General features: G+C 45.3%; 1 long non-coding RNA gene across 1 annotated transcript in view; it reads left to right on the top strand.

Moving 5' to 3' along the window:
• The window catches only part of LOC138279159 (uncharacterized), a 331260-nt gene that overhangs the window by 220368 nt on the left and 87983 nt on the right, over window positions 1-22909 (top strand). The window contains exon 4 of the long non-coding RNA XR_011200870.1: window positions 20298-20351. This is a non-coding gene — a long non-coding RNA (uncharacterized lncRNA). The remainder of the gene's footprint in view (window positions 1-20297; window positions 20352-22909) is intronic.

Genomic DNA, 22909 nt, shown 5'->3' with positions numbered 1-22909 from the left:
GTGACCCCCACAGTCCAGTGACTCTTCAGCCCAAGTTTGGTGGAGGTAAGTCCTTGCCTCACCTCGCTGGGCTGCATTGCTGGGAACCGCAACTTTGCAGTTACTCCGGCCCCTGTGCACTTCCGGCGGAAATCCTTTGTGCACAGCCAAGCCTGGGTCCACGGCACTCTAACCTGCATTGCACGACTTTCTAAGTTGGTCTCCGGCGACGTGGGACTCCTTTGTACAACTTCGGCGAGCACTGTTTCACGCATCCTCGTAGTGCCTGTTTCTGGCACTTCTCCGGGTGCTACCTGCTTCAATTAGGGCTCTTTGTCTTGCTCGACGTCCCCTCTCTCTTCAGGTCCAATTTGCGACCTCCTGGTCCCTCCTGGACCCCAGCAGCGTCCATAAACGTCAAACACACGATTTGCGCCTAGCAAGGCTTGTTGGCGTCCTTTCGGCGGGAAAATACTTCTCTACAACTCTCCAAGGCGAGACGGATCCGTCCACCTAAGGGGAAGTCTCTAGCCCTTTTCGTTCCTGCAGAAACCTCAGCTTCTTCTGTCCAGTCGAAGCTTCTTTGCACCCGCAGCTGGCATTTCCTGGGCATCTGCCCATCTCCGACTTGCTTGTGACTTTTGGACTTGGTCCCCTTGTTCCACAGGTACCCTAGATTGGAAATCCACAGTTGTTGCATTGCTGGTTTGTGTCTTTCCTGCATTATTCCTCTAACACGACTACTTTGTCCTTAGGGGAACTTTAGTGCACTTTGCACTCACTTTTCAGGGTCTTGGGGAGGGTTATTTTTCTAACTCTCACTATTTTCTAATAGTCCCAGCGACCCTCTACAAGGTCACATAGGTTTGGGGTCCATTCGTGGTTCGCATTCCACTTTTGGAGTATATGGTTTGTGTTGCCCCTATCCCTATGTTTCCCCATTGCATCCTATTGTAACTATACATTGTTTGCACTGTTTTCTAAGACTATACTGCATATTTTTGCTATTGTGTATATATATCTTGTGTATATTTCCTATCCTCTCACTGAGGGTACATTCTAAGATACTTTGGCATATTGTCATAAAAATAAAGTACCTTTATTTTTAGTATAACTGTGTATTGTGTTTTCTTATGATATTGTGCATATGACACTAAGTGGTACTGTAGTAGCTTCACACGTCTCCTAGTTCAGCCTAAGCTGCTCTGCTAAGCTACCATTATCTATCAGCCTAAGCTGCTAGACACCCTATACACTAATAAGGGATAACTGGGCCTGGTGCAAGGTGCAAGTACCCCTTGATACTCACTACAAGCCAGTCCAGCCTCCTACATTGGTTGTGCAGTGGTGGGATAAGTGCTTGAGACTACTTACCACTCTTGTCATTGTACTTTTCATAAGAGAAAAATATACAAAACAAGGTCAGTGTATATACACATAGCCAAAAAGTTTTGCATTTCCTCTTTTCACTCTTTTCTAAGTGCTGAAAAGTACTCCTAAACTTTCAAAAAGTTCTTAAAAGTTTAAAAAGTTTTTTTTCTGTCTTTCCAAAAAGTTCTGAAAACTTTTTTCTCTTTTTCTATCACTTTAACTCTCTCTAAAAAATGTCTGGCACAGGCCAAAGTGTTGATCTGTCCAAACTTGCATATGACAACCTTAGCTGGAAAAGAGCAAGGAGTCTCTGTATAGAGAGAAGTTTGAGTGTAGGGAAGAATCCTTCCTTGGAACTGTTACTTAACATGCTTAGAGAACAGGATAAGGCCATAGGTGCCCCATCTGTTGAAAAAGTACCTAATAGTTCCCAATCTGATTCAGGGACTCCCCCAGGAAAAGATTCAGGAAAGAAACTTCCTAGCCTGCCCATTACTAGACAATCTAGCATAGATGGTAATGATGATGAGCCACACCAAATAAATAGTGTTGTCTCACATCATAGCAAAAGCATTTATTCTCACCATACTGGTAGTAATGTTTCTGTAAACCAAGCTGTTAAGTTGGCTTCTGTAAGGGACAGGTCTCCTTCTGTTCATTCCCATCATAGCTCTGTTTCTAGAAATGTCCATCCCACCAACCCTGATGACAGAATGTTAGAGAGGGAACTCAATAAGTTGAGGGTGGAACAAACCAGACTGAAGCTTAAAAAGCAACAGCTGGATTTGGATAGACAGTCTTTTGAATTAGAGAAGGAAAGACAGAAGTTGGGTTTAGATACCCATGGTGGCAGCAGCAGTATTCCCCATAGTCATCCAGCAAAAGAGCATGATTCCAGGAATCTGCACAAGATAGTTCCCCCTTACAAGGAGGGGGATGACATTAACAAGTGGTTTGCTGCACTTGAGAGGGCCTGTGCTGTACAGGATGTCCCTCAAAGGCAGTGGGTTGCTATCCTATGGCTATCATTTAGTGGAAAAGGTAGGGATAGGCTCCTTACTGTGAAAGAAAATGATGCTAATAATTTCCAAGTTCTTAAGAATGCACTCCTGGATGGTTATGGCTTAACCACTGAACAGTACAGGATAAAGTTCAGAGAGACCAAAAAGGAGTCTTCACAAGATTGGGTTGATTTCATTGACCAGGCAGTGAAGGCCTTGGAGGGGTGGTTTACATGGCAGTAAAGTTACTGATTATGAAAGCCTGTATAACACAATCCTGAGAGAGCATATACTTAATAATTGTGTGTCTGATTTGTTGCACCAGTACCTGGTAGACTCTGATCTGACCTCTCCCCAAGAATTGGGAAAGAAGGCAGACAAATGGGTCAGAACAAGGGTGAACAGAAAAGTTCATACAGGGGGTGACAAAGATGGCAATAAGAAGAAAGATGGTGAAAAATCTCAAGTTAAGCATGGGGATAAGGGTAAAACCAAAGATTCCACTTCAAATCTTAAACACTCTTCAGAGGGTGGGGATAAAACTAATTCTTCCTCTTCTTCCCAACCTGCACACATTAAAAAGCCTTGGTGCTTTGTGTGTAAAAACAGAGGCCATAGGCCAGGGGATAAGTCCTGTCCAGGTAAACCCCCTGAGCCTACCACCACTAATACATCAAGCTCTAGTGCCCCTAGCAGTAGTGGTACTAGTGGTGGGACTGCTGGCAACAGTCAAGTTAAGGGTGTAGTTGGGTTCACTTTTGGGTCCATAGTAGAAACTGGGGTAGTCAGTCCCAAGACAGTTTCTGTCACACCTAGTGGCATTGGCCTTGCCACACTGGCTGCTTGTCCCCTTACAATGGATAAGTACAGGCAGACAGTTTCAATAAATGGTGTTGAGGCCTTGGCCTACAGGGACACAGGTGCCAGTTTCACTTTGGTGACTGAAAACCTAGTGCACCCTGATCAACACATCATTGGACAACAGTATAAGATTATTGATGTCCATAACTCCACTAAGTTTCTTCCCTTAGCTATAATTCAGTTTAGTTGGGGTGGAGTTACTGGCCCTAAGCAGGTGGTGGTATCACCTAGCTTACCTGTAGACTGTCTCTTAGGTAATGACCTAGAGGCCTCAGGTTGGGCTGATGTAGAGTTTTATGCCCATGCAGCAATGCTGGGCATCCCTGAGGAATTGTTCCCTCTCATTTCTACTGAAATGAAAAAGCAAAAGAGAGAAGGCCTGAAAACTCAGGAACCCTCTCCATCAACATGTAAAAAGGGTATCACAGTATCCCCTAACCACCCTACCATTCAGGATACCATTCCTGTGGTGGGAGAAACCTTTCCTGGGGTGGCACCTGTTCCAAGGGAATCATCAGTTGGCAAAACTGTACTCCCTGAGGTGGAAGTACCTCTCTGTGGGATAACTAACATTGGTGAGAAAAAGAGCACCATTTTAGTTAACATGGAGCATCCCTCCAACCCTCCCAGAGAAACCTTAGTGCAGAAACTCTGCACTGCCTCACAACACTTAGGACAGCATCCCTGCCCTAGTGTGGAGCTGATAGGACAGCATCCCTGCCCTGCTCCAACCCAAGAGAAACAGCATCCCTGTTCTCTCTTCCAGCCATATGGACAAAGTTTTTGCCCAGCTATGGCTTTTCTGAGACAGCATCCCTGTCTGGCATTTCCATCACTACAAATAGGTTCAGTGGACAATTCCCACTGCTCTAAACTAAAACTTACTGATAGAAACTCTGAAAATACATCTTCACATTGTTGCTTAGCTAAAAAACTTCAAACAGGGTGGTTTACATCCCCACAGGGAAGTAACCATATAGTGGATGATAAAGGGAGTAACCAGTCTATTGCAGAGCTACTCTCTACTTATCACCACTTAGACAATAAAGTCTCAACTGGCCAAGGTTAGCCTTATTGTCCTTCGTTTGGGGGGGGGGTGTGTGAGAAAGTAGCCTCTTTCTAGCCTTGTTACCCCCACTTTTGGCCTGTTTGTGAGTGTATGTCAGGATGTTTGTCACTGTTTTCACTGTCTCACTGGGATCCTGATGGCTAGGCCCCAGTGCTCATAGTGAAAACACTATGTTTTCAGTATGTTTGTTATGTGTCACTGGGACCCTGCTAGTCAGGACCCCAGTGCTCATAAGGTTGTGGCCTATATGTATGTGTCACTGGGACCCTGTCACACAGGGCCCCAGTGCTCATAGGTGTGCATGTATGTGTTCCCTGTGTGGTGCCTAACTGTCTCACTGAGGCTCTGCTAACCAGAACCTCAGTGGTTATGCTCTCTCATTTCTTTCCAAATTGTCACTAACAGGCTAGTGACCATTTTTACCAATTTACATTGGCTTACTGGAACACCCTTATAATTCCCTAGTATATGGTACTGAGGTACCCAGGGTATTGGGGTTCCAGGAGATCCCTATGGGCTGCAGCATTTCTTTTGCCACCCATAGGGAGCTCTGACAATTCTTACACAGGCCTGCCACTGCAGCCTGAGTGAAATAACGTCCACGTTATTTCACAGCCATTTTACACTGCACTTAAGTAACTTATAAGTCACCTATATGTCTAACCTTTACCTGGTAAAGGTTAGGTGCAAAGTTACTTAGTGTGTGGACACCCTGGCACTAGCCAAGGTGCCCCCACATTGTTCAGAGCCAATTCCCTGAACTTTGTGAGTGCGGGGACACCATTACACGCGTGCACTACATATAGGTCACTACCTATATGTAGCTTCACAATGGTAACTCCGAATATGGCCATGTAACATGTCTAAGATCATGGAATTGCCCCCTCTATGCCATCCTGGCATTGTTGGTACAATTCCATGATCCCAGTGGTCTGTAGCACAGACCCTGGTACTGCCAAACTGCCCTTCCTGGGGTTTCACTGCAGCTGCTGCTGCTGCCAACCCCTCAGACAGGCATCTGCCCTCCTGGGGTCCAGCCAGGCCTGGCCCAGGATGGCAGAACAAAGAACTTCCTCTGAGAGAGGGTGTGACACCCTCTCCCTTTGGAAAATGGTGTGAAGGCAGGGGAGGAGTAGCCTCCCCCAGCCTCTGGAAATGCTTTGTTGGGCACAGAGGTGCCCAATTCTGCATAAGCCAGTCTACACCGGTTCAGGGACCCCTTAGCCCCTGCTCTGGCGCGAAACTGGACAAAGGAAAGGGGAGTGACCACTCCCCTGACCTGCACCTCCCCTGGGAGGTGTCCAGAGCTCCTCCAGTGTGCTCCAGACCTCTGCCATCTTGGAAACAGAGGTGCTGCTGGCACACTGGACTGCTCTGAGTGGCCAGTGCCACCAGGTGACGTCAGAGACTCCTGCTGATAGGCTCCTTCAGATGTTAGTAGCCTATCCTCTCTCCTAGGTAGCCAAACCCTCTTTTCTGGCTATTTAGGGTCTCTGTCTCTGGGGAAACTTTAGATAACGAATGCATGAGCTCAGCCGAGTTCCTCTGCATCTCTCTCTTCACCTTCTGATAAAGAAACGACCGCTGACCGCGCTGGAAGCCTGCAAACCTGCAACATAGTAGCAAAGACGACTACTGCAACTCTGTAACGCTGATCCTGCCGCCTTCTCGACTGTTTTCCTGCTTGTGCATGCTGTGGGGGTAGCCTGCCTCCTCTCTGCACCAGAAGCTCCGAAGAAATCTCCCGTGGGTCGACGGAATCTTCCCCCTGCAACCGCAGGCACCAAAAAGCTGCATCACCTGTCCCTTGGGTCTCCTCTCAGCACGACGAGCGAGGTCCCTCGAATCCAGCGACTCTGTCCAATTGACCCCCACAGTCCAGTGACTCTTCAGCCCAAGTTTGGTGGAGGTAAGTCCTTGCCTCACCTCGCTGGGCTGCATTGCTGGGAACCGCGACTTTGCAGCTACTCTGGCCCCTGTGCACTTTCGGCGGAAATCCTTTGTGCACAGCCAAGCCTCGGTCCACGGCACTCTAACCTGCATTGCACGACTTTATAAGTTGGTCTCCGGCGACGTGGGACTCCTTTGTGCAACTTCGGCAAGCACTGTTTCACGCATCCTTGTAGTGCCTATTTCTGGCACTTCTCCGGGTGCTACCTGCTTCAGTTAGGGCTCTTTGTTTTGCTCAACGTCCCCTCTCTCTTCAGGTCCAATTTGCAATCTCCTGGTCCCTCCTGGGCCCCAGCAGCGTCCAAAAACGCCAAATGCATGATTTGCGCCTAGCAAGGCTTGTTGGCGTCCTTTCGACGGGAGAAGACTTCTGCACGACTCTCCAAGGCGAGATGGATCCGTCCACCAAAGGAGAAGTCTCTAGCCCTTTTCGTTCCTGCAGAAACCTCAGCTTCTTCTGTCCAGTCGAAGCTTCTTTGCACCCGCAGCTGGCATTTCCTGGGCATCTGCCCATCTCCGACTTGCTTGTGACTTTTGGACATGGTCCCCTTGTTCCACAGGTACCCTAGATTGGAAATCCACAGTTGTTGCATTGCTGGTTTGTGTCTTTCCTGCATTATTCCTCTAACACGACTACTTTGTCCTTAGGGGAACTTTAGTGCACTTTGCACTCACTTTTCAGGGTCTTGGGGAGGGTTATTTTTCTAACTCTCACTATTTTCTAATAGTCCCAGCGACCCTCTACAAGGTCACATAGGTTTGGGGTCCATTCGTGGTTCGCATTCCACTTTTGGAGTATATGGTTTGTGTTGCCCCTATCCCTATGTTTCCCCATTGCATCCTATTGTAACTATACATTGTTTGCACTGTTTTCTAAGACTATACTGCATATTTTTGCTATTGTGTATATATATCTTGTGTATATTTCCTATCCTCTCACTGAGGGTACACTCTCAGATACTTTGGCATATTGTCATAAAAATAAAGTACCTTTATTTTTAGTATAACTGTGTATTGTGTTTTCTTATGATATTGTGCATACTAGTGGTACTGTAGTAGCTTCACACGTCTCCTAGTTCAGCCTAAGCTGCTCTGCTAAGCTACCATTATCTATCAGCCTAAGCTGCTAGACACCCTATACACTAATAAGGGATAACTGGGCCTGGTGCAAGGTGCAAGTACCCCTTGGTACTCACTACAAGCCAGTCCAGCCTCCTACAACCACTTCCTGAGAAGTGTGGCAAAAATCCATCCCAGAAGGCAACAGTCTCTAAAAATCCAACATGGATGAATCTGATTTTTGGAGGTTACATCTGGCTGAGCCCACCCACTGGTGTGGCTAAAAATCATAAACACACCCCTCTCCTGCCCTCTCCTAATCTAATCAAGGGGGCACCTAATTGTCTGGGGTTGCAGGATGTGGGGGTGTTGCTGGGTGCTGCAAATGTCCTTCTCTGCCTTTGAAGACCAGTTTGGCAGCCCTCCCCCTTCCTGCCTCACCATCTGCTGAGGGGAGATTCTCTCCCCCAAGCACATTCCTTTGTGTGAAGTCAGGCCACTTCACACCTCATTAAAGTAGCCTGGCAGAAGCTGCTGCAGGCTGGCCAATCAGAGGACAGCAGCAAAAACAATGCAGAGCTGAAATTGGCAACTTTTTAGGTAAAGTCTAAACTTTTTACCTGAACAAGTTATATTAAATCCAACAACTGGAAGTTGTGGGATTTATTACAACAATCAATTTGATACCAAATTCTTGGTATGTAACATTTAAGGAGACTTTAAAATTTAAAATAAAGTCTGCCCATTCTAGCCTATGAAGGCCATTTACTTCAATGAGGGAAAAACGAATTTGGCTGTTTTTACCTCACCAGGGCTTATAAATCTATTTTTATAAAGTCCCTGCTTATAGTTACATGGCACCCAGCCCTAGGGGCACATAGGGCACACCTTAGGGGTGACTTATATGTAAAAATAAGGTAGTTTAAGACTTTGGAAGTACCTTTAATTCCAAAGTCGAATTTGCATATAACTTTACTTTAAAAGCAGCCAGCAAAGCAGGCCTGCCTTTAAAATGACACTGGGCACCTCAGCAGTGCACCTAGGTGTGCACCACCTATGCTGTGGTCCCTAAACCTACATGCCCTACCATATACTAGGGACTTATAGGTAGGTTAACTTAGCCAATTATAATTAGCCTAATTTGCATATTGATTTTACACAGAGCACAGGCCCTGGGACTGGTTAGCAGTACCCAGGGCACCATCAAAGTCAGGAAAACACCAGCAAAAAGAGGAAAATGGGGGCAAAAAGGTATGGGGCCTCTGCAATCAGCCCTGTTTTCTCACAATGCCTAATGCCAAACCCCTTTTATCAGAATTTGGGAGAGTTAAGGTAGGGAGTCTATCAGTCTAATAAGTAATAAACAGGAAATCACAGGGACATTTGGAGAACCGAGGACAAGGGATAGGACCCAAATGCAAGAATAGATCTAGATAGTGAAGAAGGACATCAAGGGAAGTCCTCCAGTAAGTGTAATTGGCACACATAAACAAGGCTAGATGTGAATACTTCACCAGGATACTTGATTCACAGCTTCCTCCTCTCTAGACACACACAGTTATTAGTAGCTACTATGACACTCAATAGCCATTGAAGGACCTTCTGAGTTGACCATCAATGGACACAAGTCAGACAAAGTGGCGAAAGAGTTCAACCCCGCTAAGAACCACCATGTAGACAAAGCACCACACACTAATACATTGGAAAGTTGCATGGCCACCTCCTCTTAAGAAACATTGAAATACATCTCTCCAAACCATGCACATGCAGCAAATGTGACTGAGAAAGTATATCCCCACTGTAGGAAACCTATGGTGAATGGATGATAAATGCAGACCTTAGTCTGAATAAATGCTAAGAGGCTAAGAACTGCTGAATGCTGCATTATGTAAACACCAAGTAATATAACATAACATATTTGTTGTGTGCCATTTCATTGTGATAACAATGTATTCTGTTGTTTTTGTGCTGTAATTTTGCATTGCATTATTGTAATATGATGTTGTGTTGCATTATGGTTTTAAGTGCCCTGGTGTGACTGTTTTGTTGAGTTGTGACCTGTTATTGTTTTTGTTATGTTGAAGATATCAACAAATGCTGCTACATTATCAAACAGAACCAGTGCTTACCTTTAAAGTCCCTGTGACAAGCAACTAATCAGCGCTTGCAGTGCTCACCTCATGTTCATAGAGTGTTTCCTGAGCACTCCAGCTAGCAGTTGCATGCAGAGATCGATGAGAGCTCCAGCAGACAGGTCTGGGAGCTTAAAGGACAAGGCTCATTGAGCCAGTGGCGTAATAAAACTTAGGGCCCCCGCATACTACAAGGTGGGGCCCCCTCTGGACTCAATCAGGAGCTCTCCGCTCGGAGCACAGTCCTCTGCAGGTGCTGCGGGGACTTTTGTTGCACCACTGCCAGTGACATTCACCCTTGCAAGAATGCCCCATTCACCTTCTAACAGTCTCAGGTACACTTGCCACCCCTTTCTAGAAGCCTCATAGCAGGCCATCATCCAACTTCCAGCAGAATGACCAAGGCTTTAAAAAGCTCATTAATGCTGGCTTGTCTTCGTCTTTTTCTGAGATTTGCCCATCATTTTCTATTTCTTTATGTTTACCTTATTACTTAAGATTGTTGGGGTGTATGCCTTCCAATATTTTAAAACTGAGATGACTTTGTTTTTTTTACTCTGACTGCTCCAATAAACGACTATGGCTCATATCTATACTTTTTGACGCAAAACTGCACAAACGGCGGCTTGCGCCATTCCTGAGTGACACCCGGGTGCCATATTTATGGAAGTGCGCAAGCCGGTGCTAAGATTGGGCTAGCGTTTAAAGAAAAGACGCCAGCTGGGTGGGGGTGGCGCTATGTGAAAAGGAGGTTGTGCACCAGAAAATCACGTTAGGCAGGTTAGCAGCAACATTCTGACGCTAAACAGCCTAGAGTAATTTTGTTTGACGCACAAGAAGCCGCATACATGACTCCTGTCTAACTGTAGGCAGGATTCATGCCCACCAGCCCAGTGGCCAGCACAGGGGACCAGTGTCCCCTGGGTATGGCCATTTCACCCAGTGCCATGCACGGGGGCATTAGTCAGGGCCCCCAATGGCACAAGCATTTTTTTTTACAAATACTTACCTATACTTACCCTACTTACCTGGGATGGGGTGTTTAGCCATGGAAATGTGTCCACAAGTCCCCTAACACCTGCTCTGACTCAGTCATTAAATAATGGAGCTAAGCAAGCTTAGTGCCATTTTTTGGGCCCTCCTCCCACCTGTGCACCATTTTTGCACTGGGCAATAAATATGGCGCTATGGGGATAGCACCATTTTTTGCATGGGAACGCCTACCTTGCATCTCATTGACGCAAGGTAGGTTCAGGCATCCAATAAATGGTGCAAAGTGATGTGCTAGACGTGTTTTGAGTCAAAATATAAAATGGAGTTAAGTTTGCGCCAAATTTGCGTAAAATAAATTATGCAAATTCGGCACAGAGTATAAATATGCCCCTATGTACCTACACTGTTTTTTGGTATTGATTTCAAATTTTTAGGTCAAGCCTACCAGACAGCAGAGTTGCCTGGTTGAGAAGACATAGGGCCTCATTATGAGTTTGGCGCTTGGACCGCCGACACCGCCAGGTTACCTGCAGCCAGCAGCCTGGCGGTCCGGGCGGTCTTAATCCGCCAGGGCAGCGCTGCAAGCAGCGCTGACTTGGGGATGACGACTCCTCAATATGCCAGCCTTTGCAGGGCGGTTCCACTGCCATGCAAAGGCTGGCAGAATGGGGGCGTCGGGCCCCCCTGGGGCCCCTGCACTGGTCATGCACTTGGCAGTGGAATGCAGTGGAATGCTTGAAGGGTGCTGCTGTCCCTGCCCTACCGCAACATTGCAGCCGGCTCGATTACAAGCCGGTTGCAATGTTAAGGCCCTGTTCACCACAAGGCTGGCAGGCAGAAACACGGTTTCCACCGGCCGGCCCTGCGGTGAGTCCAAATAGGGCCGGCGGTGATTAGACTGCATTGGTGGTCTAGTGGCGGTTTGTGTTTGGTGGGCGGCCTCTGCCGCCCATCAAATTCAAAATGAAGGCCATAATGTGGGCTTACCAAAAACACAGGGACTTACAGTCTGCCATTGTTCATCAATTATAGACTTTACTATAAATCTCAGTTATGTGCTTTTTGTTAGGTGGCTTGCCTTCTTCTCCTTTTGGATGCTCCTCCCCGTAGCATTGCTTTTTTCTGGTGTCCATCCACTGCTCACTTTTAGAGAGCAAATTTTCTTTTGCCTTAAACGCTCCATGAGAGTGCATGTATTTTCCAGCTGTCTCCTTCATGTGTTTGTCTTTCCCCTTCAGCTCTCTGTGTTTTGCTCTTTAACCTTTTTGCTTCTCTCCATCCCTCTCTGTAATGCTCACCCTGTACTTCCCAGTGGTGGCTGGTGTCATTTAAAAGTGGTGGGGTGTAAAGGTTTTGGGGTGAGTGCTACGTTGCGAGCAAGTCTGATTGACATAAAAGAGGTATGAGGGTGGGGGATTGTCCCCCAGAGAAAATGTTGGAAAAAAGAGTGGGCAAGTTGTGCATTTTTATGGTTCCAGCACCACTTCGGCCTCCATGGGAGACCAGATCAATAGACATGATGCAGTTAGTGACCGTCAGTATCCTCAGAGCCAAAGTGGAATCTGCCAATGAAGAAAGACGGCAGGGCTGGAAGAAGGGCAGCTAAATTACGTTTTGACCCCCAGCAGATAGGCTGTCATTGGCAGGGGTTGTATCATTGTATACATTGTTACAGTTTAGAATAGACAGATCATTTCAATAGTCTGTTTTCATATATATATATATATAAATATATATATATATATATATATATATATATATATATATATATATATATTACCTAGTTGCAGTCACCACTAGGTAGTTATAGTACAACCTAGTTTCTTCATAAAAAGTGTTTTTTTACTTGCCTATATTTTTAGCGCCGCTTGAAGAATCTTCACAAAAATTTCTAAAAAAATTTGCTGGTTCCATCAGCTACTGCCTGGAAAGTTTCAGGGTGATCTGTCTTGAGGGGTGAAAGGGGGTCCCAAAACACGTTTTCCCCATTCATTTTTCCATAGGGATTTTGAACAGTGATAGTGCAAAAACTACTGGAATTACACTAGATTGGGAAGGAAGGTAGGTCCTGGTCGAGAAAGAGTGCTTTTTTTGTTTCGGTTTAATTCCGTTCAATAGTTTTTGAGAAATTAAGGGAAAAACAAGTTTGTATATCTGGGGAGGCGAATGATTCATGACCTCTAACGATCTTGTGCTGAGATTTGATTGGCTGATAACACTTCAACAACAGAAGCCGTTGTAGCGTTGTCAGCCATCTTGGGACTCAGCTTCAGCCAAATGCCCAAACAAAAGTTAAAAAAAAATGGAAGAGGCCAGGGTAGGATCACTCTGACCCCTTAGCTCTGGTGGTGGGGTCCCCAAGGGACCCTCCCTCCCCCCTCAGGGATAAAAGAAGCATATACTCGATGGATCTGCGAATCCAGTTGTAAAATCAACAAAAATGAAGGGCAGGCTTCTGCGCTTCATTAGCCTAATGACCCCAGATGGCCGAAGTCCTTGTCCCTTTCTGCTGCCCAGGGGACCACCACCTCCCTGGGGTGATCTCCTAATTAATGTGGGGGGCCCTGTGGCCCCAACCTGCCACAGAGCCCACAACCCCGAGGGCAACACTATATTTTTTGAGGGGCCACGTAGTCCCCCCAGTTACCCCAGAAATCACCACCCTCCCGGGGCAAATGTTTACAAAAAGAAAGTGGGTTCCTGTGGGACCCCCATACCCCAGGGACCCCCACCTACGGGAGCTATGTAAACATCGGAGGGGGCCTCATGGCTCCCCTTGAAGAGCCTCTGATGGACCTCACTCCTTCTATGATCCAGGGTGCAAACCTCCGGGGCATAGCATTTTTCTGTGGCTTGGCTGCAGCAGGTCCCGCTGTTAAAATCTGACGTTTCATCTCTGTCCCTTGCATGAGTGCAGAGGACATAGATGAAATGCTTCAGCAAGCATGGAGCTACTGTCAAAGCAGCTCCGTGCTTGCTGAAGCATTGGCACTGTAGAGGAAATCTTAAGGCTTCCCCAGCAGTGCCAAGTAGGCCGTAATGACTTTGTATTAAAAAAATATTAATAATTTTTAAAAGTAGGGACCGTAGGGGGAGCCCTTGAGGGCTCCCTCGCAGTCCCACGTAGCCCCTAAAGGCTTTTGTAATAAAAATAAAAAAATAATTAAATAAAGTAGGGACCATGGGGGATCCCTCCAAGGCCCCTTGTGGTCCCACATATCCCACAAAGGGTGAAAAAAAAACAACAAAAAAAAAGATAATCTCTGTAGCTCAGTGTGAATGTTACAGACCTTCATACTGATCACTGGGGGTTTGAGTCAAGCTACACTCATTTCTGTTTTTATTTTTTTTCTTATATAATAAAAAATATATACTTTTTAAAATATATTGAATACATTTTTTTGTTAAATCCAACTAAAATATCTCATTCTAAGTATGTGAGATATTAAAGCCTAAAAAACTCTTTCTCTCTCACTTTCTTTCTCTCTTTCTGTCTTTCTTTCAATCAATTTCTCTCACTCACAGACCCACTCAGACACTCACACACACACAGACCCACTCAGACACTCAAACTGCCACTCACAGACCAACTCACACACCCACTCACAGACCCACTCAGACACTCACACACCCACTCACAGACCCACTCAGACACTCACACACCCACTCACTGACCCATTCACAGACCCACTCAGACACTCACACACCCAATCACAGACCCACTGACACCCTCATGCAGCCACTCGCAAACTGCACACAGACTGATGCACCTAATAAAACATTGATTTACGTATTCTCACACCCAGATAGACAATCTTACAGCCACTCCCACCCCCAGATACACCCTCTCACACCTATTCTCACACCCATAGAAGCTGACGCTAACTCCTGCCACGCACGGCAAAAGGGCTGTGCACTGCATGGTTTTGGGTGGTTGGGGGGAGTTGGCCTCAGGGTCTTGCTACAGGCCAGACTATACGTTAAAAAATCCATAGAAATTCACTGAAAAAAACAAACGTTTTGCCGAAAACACAATGTATTTGTCTACCCATATCTAGACGATTGGCTTATCAAAGCGTCAACATTTGAAGAGGCTCAACTACACTACAACTGGACTTCCGAACGCAGTCGACGGCAGGGCCTTCAGATTGTAGGAGGCTGGCCTGGCTTGTATTGGGTACCAGAGGTACTTACACTTTGTGCCAGGTCCAGTTATCCCTTATTAGTGTAGAAGAGGTGTTTCTAGCAGCTTAGACTGATAGAAGGTAGCTATGGCAAAGCAGCTTAGGCTGAACTAGAAGACATGAAAAGCTCCTACTATACCACTGGTGTCATATGCACAATATCATAAGAAAACACCATACACAGATATACTAAAAATAAAGGTACTATATATTTATGACAATATGCCACAAGTATCTCAGTGAGTACCCTCAGTAAGAAGGTAAGTAATACACAAGTTATATGTACACAAACCCAAAACAGGTAAGTAATAGTCAGAAAAGTAATGCAAGCAGTGTAGGATTACAATAGGTTGCAATAGGAACACATAGGTATAGGGGCAGCACAAACCATACACTCCAAAAGTGGAATGCGAACCACGAATGGACCCCAGACCTATGTGAGCTTGTAGAGGGTCGCTGGGACTGTAAGAAAACAGTGAGGGTTAGAAAAATACCCCACCCCAAGACCCTGAAAAGTAGGAGTAAATTACACCTACCACCCCCAGAGAGCACAGAAGTCGTGATAGGGGAATTCTGCAGGAAGAACAAACACCAGCAATGCAACAACAGTGGGACAAGGGGACCAAGTCCAATAGTCGCAACAGTGTCGAGAGTGGGCAGGAGCCCAGGAAATGCCAGCTGAGGATGCAAGGAAGCTGCCACCTTTTGGAAGAAGCTTAGAGTTCTGCAAGAAAGAAGAGGAACTTCCCCTTTGGAGGATAGATGTCCCACATCGGGATGAAGCTTGCAGAGGTATTCCCATGCAGAAAGACTGCAAATAAGCCTTGCTAGCTGCAAGGGTCGTGGTAGAGGATTTTGGGTGCTGCTGTGGCCCAGGAGGGACCAGGATGTCGCCACTTGGAGGAGGGGACAGAGGGGGCACCCAGCAACTCAGGGAGCCCTCACAGAAGCAGGCAGCACCCGCAAAAGTACCTGAACAGGCACTTGGAAGAAGAGTGAACTGGAGTCCACGCAAAGTTACAAAAGGGGGTCCCACGATGTCGGAGGACAACTCAGAAGGTTGTGCAATGCAGGACGGAGTGCTGGGGACCCAGGCTTGGCTGTGCAAAAAGGAAATACTGGAAGAGTGCACAGGAGCCGGAGCAGCTGCAAATCACGCAGTACCCAGCAATGCAGTCTAGCGTGGGGAGGCAAGAACTTACCTCCACCAAACTTGGACTGAAGAGTCACTGGACTGTGGGAGTCACTTGGACAGAGTTGCTGAGTTCCAGGACCACGCTTGTCGTGCTGAGAGGGGACCCGGAGGACCGGTGATGCAGTCTTTTGTTGCCTGCAGTTGCAGGTGGAAGATTCTGTCGACCCACAGGAGATTTCTTCGGAGCTTCTGCTGCAGGGTGAAGGAAGGCTACCCCCAGAGCATGCACCACCAGGAAACAGTCGAGAAAGCCGGCAGGATTAGGTGCTACAATGTTGCTGGTAGTCGTCTTGCTACTTTATTGCGGTTTTGCAGTCGTCCTGGAGCAGTCAGCGGTCGATCCTTGGTAGAAGGTGAAGAGGGAGATGCAGAGGAACTCTGGTGAGCTCTTGCATTCGTTATCTGAAGAATTCCCCAAAGCAGAGACCCTAAATAGCCAGAAAAGGAGGTTTTGCTACCAGGTTAGGAGGATTGGCTACCAAGAGAGGTAAGAGCCTATCAGAAGGAGCCTCTGACATCACCTGCTGGCACTGGCCACTCAGAGCAGTCCAGTGTGCCCCCAACACCTCTGAATCCAAAATGGCAGAGGTCTGGGACACACTGGAGGAGCTCTGGGCACCTCCCCTGGGAGGTACTGGTCAGGGGAGTGGTCACTCCCTTTTCCTTTGTTCAGTTTCACGCCAGAGCAGGGCTGGGGGATGCCTGAACCGGCGTAGACTGGCTTAAGCAGAGATGGGCACAATCTGTGCCCATCAAAGCATTTCCAGAGGCTGGGGGAGGCTACTCCTCCCCAGCCCTTCACACCTATTTCCAAAGGGAGAGGGTGTAACACCCTCTCTCAGAGGATATCCGTTGTTCTGCCTTCCTGGGCCAGGGCTGCCTGGACCCCAGGAGGGCAGAAACCTGTCTGAGGGGTTGGCAGGAGCAGCAGCTGCAGTGGAGACCCCGGAAAGGCAGTTTGGCAGTACCCGGGTTCTGTGCTAGAGACCCGGGGGATCATGGAATTGTCCCCCCTCAATACCAGAATGGTATTGAGGTGACAATTCCATGATCTTAGACATGTTACATGGCCATGTTCGGAGTTACCATGGTGACGCGATACATAGGTAGTGACCTATGTATAGTGCACGCGTGTAATGGTGTCCCCGCACTCACAAAGTCTGGGGAATTTGCCCTGAACGATGTGGGGGCACCTTGGCTAGCAGGATTCCAGTGAGACAGTGAAAACACCCTGAGATTTACTCACAAACAGGCCAAAAGTGGGGGTAACAAGGCTAGAAAGAGGCTACCTTCCTACAGTCTGTGAGTGGGTGTTGGAGAGTCTGAATAGGTCTGAGAGTGAGTGCGTGAGGGTCTGATGGGCTGTAAATGGGTGTGTGAGGGTCTGACTGGGCTGTGTGTGCACAAGAGTCTCTCTGGTTCTGTGAGTGGGTGCGTTAGTGTCTGAGTGGGTCTGTGAGTAGGTACGTAAGGGTCTGAGTGAGTCTGTGAGTGGGTGCCTGAGGGTCTGACTCGGGCTGTGAGTGAGTGCACGTAGATCTGTCTGGGTCTCTGAGTAGGTGCGTGAGGGTCCACGTGGGACTGTGAGTGGGTGCGTGAGGGTCTGACTTGGACTGTATGTGTGCACAAGGGTTTGTCTGGGGCTGTGAGTGGGTGCGTGAGTGTCTGAGTGGGTCTGTGAGTGGGTACGTAAGAGTCTTAGTGAGTGGGAGAAAGAGTTTGAGAGAGAGGGAAAGAGAGTGAAAGGAAGAAAGATAGAGAGTTGTTTAGGCTTTGATGTATGATATACTTAGAATTGAATATTTCTGCACAAATTGAAAAGAAAAATGTATTTGTCAATGTTTGGCAAGGGCGTGAGTTATAGTTACCCTATAGCACAAGTTATAGTTACTTGAGATAACTCTAACTATAACTGGTGAATTTCTATGGTTTGGTATACTTAAAATGTGAGCCAAACTGTAACGTCCCTGCAACCTTTGTTTTTTTAGTTGAAAATGTATATATATAAATAAACCTCCTGGGAGACCTATAGTGTCCATCAAAGGGAGTCTGTTTGAAACAGTATCACAATACATAGACACATTTTTACAGCCATTAGTCAGAAATCTATCTTCATATTTGCAAGATAGTGGGGATTTTCCGAGGAGGATGTTTGATGTGGGCTGGGAAAATGAATTTTTGTTGATGACGCTTGATGTGACAGCATTGTATACAAGTATTCCACATGAGTTGGGGATCCAGGCGGTAGAATACTTTCTGAAAATGAGATCTATTAGTTTTTACCATCATAGTAAAATGCTGAGTCAGATGATACGATGCTGTTTACAACATAACATGTTTTTCTTCAATAATGAGATATTTGAGCAGGTATGCGGTACAGCGATGGGAACATGCTTTGCTCCAAGTTATGCTAACTTAGTTATGGGCTGGTGGGAAGAACAGGTACTTAAGAACTTTCCGTTAGACAAATGGAATGACAATATTATCCTTTGGCTCAGATACATCGATGATATTTTCATAATTTGGAAAGGTGATCGTGATACTGCTAGCAGTTTTATGAAAGATATAAACATCAACAATTGCAATTTGAGATTTACTGGTAAAATTGATAAGCATGAGATTGAATTTCTAGATATTAGAGTGTTCATTGAAAACAATAAAATTGAGACAACACTGTTCAGGAAAGTTACAGCAGGGAACAGTATCTTGCATGCAAAAAGTTATCATCCACAACCTTTAAAGAATAACATTCCTTTTGGAGAATTTTTGAGAGCCAAGAGGATTTGTAGCCAAGAAAATGATTATCTTAAGATACAAGACAACATGATGGATAGATTAAAACAGAGAGGATATTTCAGTGAGACCTTACAACACAGTGCAGCAAGAGTTAAACACCGCTCCAGAGATCAGTTGTTGTTTACTTCAGAGCAAAAGAGTAAAGGTGCAAATAAGATAACTGTTACCCATAAAGACACTGCCAACGTCAGATACATAACTACTTTCAATACGGCACATGAGTCCATAAGAAAGATCCTACAGAAACATTGGCATATGTTGAAAAGTGATCCAGTGATAGGCATGAATTTGAAAAACAGGCCCACTATAACTTATAGAAAAGGGACGTCAATGAGAGATATCCTTGTGAAAAGTGATGTGCGACAAGGGAAGACTTTACAAAGTAGTTGGCTGAAATCGCAGGATGGATTTTTTAAATGCGCCAAATGCAAAGCATGTAAAAATTTTGAAAATATTAAGAGCATTAAGCAAGGAGACAGAACTATTCACACTATAAAAGGCAGATATGACTGCAGGAGTGAATATGTAATTTACATTTTAAAATGCAGCTGTCCCAAGATATACGTTGGCAGCACAAAACTCCAAGTACATAAAAGGATACTCCCACACTTTAGGGCTATAGCCAACAAAGATGATTCGTACCCCGTTGCCAGACATGTACACGAGTTTCATGCAGGACGAATGGAAAGTATCAAATACAGTGTAATTGACGGCATAAGAAAAGATGTCCGTGGAGGTGATAGGGAGAAAAACCTGAGAATGTTAGAATCGAGATACATTTTGACATTAGATTCTAGAGAACCAACAGGGTTAAATTCCAGTGAAGAATTATATATTCATCTGTGTTAACACATGTGGGTTGACACCACTGTGTATTTACTTTCACCAGGTCATATATATTTTTTCTCTCTGTCAGTATGGTTTTTCCTCTGGAGATGTACCCCACCTCCATACAAATAAAAATCATAAATAAAAATCAAAAAAATAAAAATAAAAATAATTATAATATCGATTAGGTTGGACTGCATGGTCACAGCAGTGCATTGCATTATTGTTGTTGTAGTATTCCTATGAGTTTTTAATAGGTCTTAATACTTGCCCATTGTAATGTAGTTCAGTTTTGTCTTCTGTAGATTAATGTTCATTACATTTTATTAATTTTTGCTATTAGCACAGTGGATGATAAACTAGCAAAGTATACTTTTTTCATAGTTATTATATACTTTTTACACAAGGATTGGGTTTATGTAGACAAAAACTGTGATACAGGAAATTTCATCCATAAGTTGTGTATCTATACGTCTGTTTTAAAAAAAGTGTAATGATGGACACTATAAGTATTTCATGTCGTATTATTACTAACATTTCATTTTTTGTTACAATGTTGCTTTAAGAAAATCACTTGTATATAAATGGGGCAAAAATGGCGGCCCCCACAGGTTGAGAAAGGCCTGAGGCCCAAGCTGCATATTGTCCTGATTTTCTCTGCATCTGAAAAATTAATTTTGTGAATGTGACCAAAGGCACAATCTATTTTTATTCCAGTGTGTCCACAGTAGAGGATTGGGAACGCCTGCCCCAAGACCAATGTGAATGCATGTATTAATACTATCAATATTTCCATGTATCAATATTTCCATGTTTATAACTTGTTAGCATTCAAAGTACATTTAATGTGCATTCATTGTTTGTCATTTTGTGTTTTAGGACTATGTAGTAAATGGAATTGAGAATCCAGAGTGAGATCTGCTCAATGAGACGGTAAAAACTATTTGTCATTATTTTTGTTAAGGATTGTTAAGCCTAGTTCATTTTTATTTGTTAAAGTTTACTATGGCAAAATGTTTTGTAGGCTGGTCAGGGATAAAAAAATAATCGTTTTTTTAAAACTTTAAAATAAATCAGTTCTCTGCATACAACACTGTTAGAAATGGGGTCTCTGGTTGACAGTCAGTTTGCACTCTGTCCATGAAGGGACCCTCACTTTAGTCAGGGTAATGGAGATATACCTAGGATAACGCCTGCTCGTCCCCTTGGTAGCTTGGTACAAGCAGTCCGGCTTATCTCAGAGGCAATGTGTAAAGTATTCGTACCAAAACATACAGAAATACAGTGAAAGCACTGCAAAAATGGACACCACACCAGTTTAGAAAAATAGGAAATATTTATCTAAATCAAACAAGACCAAAAAAAACAAAAATCCAACATACACCAGTCAAGATAAGATTTTTCAAAGTAAAAAGAGTCTTACTCTATAGAAAACAATTAAAACATTGATTTTACACAAAGTACCTACTTTGCGTAAATAAAAAAGCTGCACGGGCAAGCGTGCATCGGAAAAGTCAGCAAAGCATTGATTCCTGCTCACAAGTGAAGCCGTGCATTGTTTCTTCTCCGGTCGGGTACGTGATGTGTCATTTTTCTCCTCATAAGAGAGCAATGCGTCAATTTCTGGACAGGAAAACCTCTGATTAGCGCAGGGTCATGATGACTTTGACACCCAGTGATGATGCGTGAGAAATCCGGTTGTACGGTGTTTGAAAACCACACTGTGTGGGGTTTGCATCGTTATCAGCAGCCGCAAGCGGGTGTTGCGTCATTCTTCCAGGCACGATGCGTCGATCTCCCAGCCACGATGCAGGTGGAGCGTCGATTACAGTTGCGAAGCGGCGACGCTTTATTTTTCAGTCACATTGCAGGTGGTGGGTTGAAATTTTCCCTGCACGGTGTTCTGCGTGTGGATTTCAGTCCTCGTACTGCCAACTTCACCTCTCAAGGGCCCAGGGCCTGGATGGGGCACCACTTGGCAGGGCAGGAGTCTCAGCAGTGATTCCAGGTACTGGCAGAGGAAGTCTTTGATGGCGACTTAAAAACAGGAGGCAAGCTCAATCCAAGCCCTTGGAGATTCTCCTCAAGCAGGAATATAATACAATATCCTGTCTTTGTTCCATTTCATAGGCGGAAGCAGCAACTGCAGGATAGCCCAACAAAAGCACCGTCACAGGCAGAAGCAGCATCCAGAAGCAAATCTTGGATAAATCTAAAGTCTGGGGTTTTGGGACCACTACTTCTACCCTTTTCTTCCTTTGAAGTAGGCAAACTTCAAAGGAAAGTCTCTGTTGTTAACAAGATCCTGCCTTGCCCAGGCCTGGCCCCAGACACACACCAGGGTGTTGGAGACTGCATTATGTGAGGGCAGGCACAGCCCATTCAAGTGTAAGTGGCCACTCCTCCCTCCACTTCAGCCCAGATGGCTCATCAGGATATGCAGGCTACACCACAGCTCCCTTTGTGTCTCTGTCTAGAGGGGATTCACAAACAGCCCAACTGTCAGTCTGACCCAGACAAGGAATTTACAGGCAGACAGAGTCACAGAATGGTTTAAGCAAGAAAATGCCCACTTTCTAAAACTAACAATCTAAAAACCACCCTCACTTAAAGATGTATTTTTAAATTGTGAATTCAGGGACCACAAACTCCATTTTTCTATCTGCTCTCAAAGGGAAACTGGACTTTAAGGTTATTTAAATGCAGCCCCCATGTTAACCTATGAGAGAGATAGGCCTTGCAACAGTGAAAACCGAATTTGGCAGTATGTCACTTTTAGGACTGTAAAACACATCAGTACATGTCCCACCTTTAACATACACTGCACCCTGACCCTGGGTTTACCTAGGGCCTACCTTAAGGGCGCATTACATGTACAAAAAGGGAAGGTTTGGGCCTGGCAAGTGGCTACACTTGCCAAGTCACATTGGCAGGTTGAAACTGCACACACAGACACTGAAGTGACAGGTCTAAGCCAAGTTTACAGAGCTACTCATGTGGGAGGCACAGCCAGGGCTGCAGGCCCACTAGCAGCATTTGATTTACAGGCCCTAGACACCTCTAGTGCACTTCACTAGGGACTTACCAGTAAATCAAATATGTCAATCGTGGAAAAGCCAATTTCACATACAATTTACACAGGAGCACTCACACTTTAGCACTGGTCAGCAGTGGTAAAGTGCCCAGAGTACCAAAAATAGTAAACAGTCAAAAGATGGGAAGCAGAGGAAAAAAAGACAGGGGAGACCGCACCAAGAATTCCGGTACTAACAAACCTATATACCCATCACCAGGGTAGCTGTGTATTAGAATTAGGTATGTGAATTCAATGTGGAGTAAAGTTTTGCCTTAACACTGATTGCACCCAAATTTCCAGAATTACCAATGCGATCTACTTTTGCAAAAGGTAAGGTTCTCAGCAGCAGGGTTTCAGTTACCCTAGATGTTAGAGAAATAAATAAACACCCAGGAGTACCTGATGAGAGACCTAT

This window comes from Pleurodeles waltl, unplaced genomic scaffold (genome assembly GCF_031143425.1).
Source record: "Pleurodeles waltl isolate 20211129_DDA unplaced genomic scaffold, aPleWal1.hap1.20221129 scaffold_68, whole genome shotgun sequence".
Taxonomy (NCBI): Eukaryota; Metazoa; Chordata; class Amphibia; order Caudata; family Salamandridae; genus Pleurodeles; species Pleurodeles waltl.
Note: the sequence above shows the minus strand (reverse complement) of the source record. Positions and strands in the feature narration are given on the sequence as shown.